Below are 2,500 nucleotides of genomic sequence, written 5' to 3'. Positions count from 1 at the left end.
GTTAAGTCGTTGAGGGTCAATACAAAACTAAGAGCATGCTTTCAACCAATTTAAAGTGAAAGAACTACTGTACTGTTTTCTGACCAGAAATCTGTGCTGCGCTAAACATGTTATAATGCTATGGTAGTCAATGATACTATATTGAACAGTTTAATTGTTAATGTTTTAGGAGTGGTTTATTAGGCTGACAGAACAGCCTCATTTTCTTTGATTTCATCTAAATGTATACAATGTTAAAAACTTTTCAAAATGATCAATATGAAAATCATGCAAACAGTGCACACAGCACGGGCAGGTAAGCCGATGGATTATGAATGGCAATTACTGATAACAATATGTCTCAGTCATAAAGGTGCAACAATGAACAAATAAATAAATAGAAAGGTAAATGTATAACTAGTTTGGTAAAAAATACAAATATGATGAGAAAAGGGACAAGGCAGTCACCAGCCAGTCAGTAACTCCTCCAGTTCTGATATGTGAATGCTTAACAATATAAAAACCGAAACCAAATAAAGGTGTGCCACAACAAATTAATATAATAATATAATAATATATATATATGTATATATATATATATATATATATATATATATATATATATATATATATATATATATATATATATAAAGAAAAGGGACAATGTCGTCTTAATCCCATTCATTCAATTATTCCACAGCTGCAGGTACCCTGAACATCACTTCCTTCCTTGCAGTAGCCTAACACATTAGTCCTAAAGAAGCATAAACAAACACTCTTTCCTTGTGCATGTGTGTGTGTGTGTGAGAGAGAGAGAGGGAGAGAGAGTGTGTGTGAGAGAGAGAGAGAGAGATGTGCAAACATACACACACATGATAATTGTTCTTGCTAACAGCAGGTTACGAGTGGAGATGCTCTGCAGTACCATTACTTGCTCAGTATTCCTTTGCTACTATTAGCGAAACAAACATCCTAATGCATTAGGATTAGTGTTAGCGCTCTAAAGGTACATCACACAGACCTCCTAATGCATTAGGATTAGCGTTAGCGCTCTAAAGGTACATCACACAGACCTCCTAACGCATTATTAGCGTTAGCGCTCTAATGGTAAATCACACAGACCTCCTAATGCATTAGGATTAGCATTAGCGCTTTAAAGGTACATCACACAGACCTCCTAATGCATTAGGATTAGCGTTAGCGCTCTAAAGGTACATCACACAGACCTCCTAACGCATTATTAGCGTTATCGCTCTAAAGGTACATAACACAGACCTCCTAACGCGTTATTAGCGTTAGCGCTCTAAAGGTACATCACACAAACCTCCTGCAGTATTGTTAGCATTAGTGCTATAAAGGCACATCATGTAGGCTTCCTGTCTTATTAGCATAAGCAAAGGAACATGACGCAGACCTTCTGCCGTATTATGTCAGCGCTATAAAGCACATCACGCTGGGATCCTGCAGTATTATTAGCGTAACTAGCGCTTTAAAAGCACATGACGCTGGGATCCTGCAGTATTATTAGCGTAACTAGCTCTCTAAAAGCACATGACGCTGGGATCCTGCAGTATTAGCGTAGCGCTCAAAAAGTACATAACGCTGTGGACCTGCAGTACTATTAGCGTAACGAGTGCTTTAAAAGCACATAACGCAGGGATCCTGCAGTATTAGTGTAGCGCTCTAAAAGCACATAACGCATGATCCTGCAGTATTATTAGCGTAACTAGTACTCTAAAAGCACATCACGCTGGGATCCTGCAGTATTAGCGTAACTAGCACTTTAAAGAAGCCCTATGCAACAATTTTAGCAAAAATTACCTTAATTATGCAGGTTGAGAGTCATTCTGATGGTTCTACAACACTTTTTGGGTCGTTTGGTTCTACAACACTTTGGTTCGTTTGGTTCTACAACACGATGGTTCTACAACACTTTTTGGGTCGTTTGGAGGGTGCTTCCGTTTTATTGTGAGCCTTGTATGTGTTTAGCTTGGTTTCTTGATGGTTAGCTTGCTAGCTGTTTCACTAATTCACGTTTGGATTAAATGCAGAGACCAAATTTCCCTCACGGGATCAAAAAAGTATATATACTTATATATGCTATACTTATATATTACAGTATAAGTGTTAGCCTCTTGCCATATTGTTAGCATTAGCGCTCTTTAAGGCAAATCATGCCAGCACTGCCTGCACAGTGAGAGAGGGAAGGAATTCATTCTGTATATCCGTGTCAAGAAGCTACGGAAGGTCTCAGAACAAGGGGCTGTGTGCAGGGATGGATTACTGCACGGGCCTACCGGGCCCAGGCCCAGGGGCCCAAAAGGTCAGAGGGCCCTGAAGCCCAAGCCTTTGCATGGAATCACTGCCTCAATATCAACAAATCAGGATGTAGGCTATGAATCTGATTGAATTTAGTATTGGCCATCCCCAAAATGCACCAGAATACAGGAAATCACATCAAACAAATAAAAAAAATTCTGGGCGAGGACCCCCAAACCCACAACCCCCCCTCCCACATATA

The sequence above is a fragment of the Alosa sapidissima genome, chromosome 8, assembly GCF_018492685.1.
Source record: "Alosa sapidissima isolate fAloSap1 chromosome 8, fAloSap1.pri, whole genome shotgun sequence".
Classification (NCBI taxonomy): Eukaryota; Metazoa; Chordata; class Actinopteri; order Clupeiformes; family Clupeidae; genus Alosa; species Alosa sapidissima.
The sequence above is the reverse complement of the archived record's forward strand: the minus strand, read 5'-3'. Positions refer to the sequence as shown.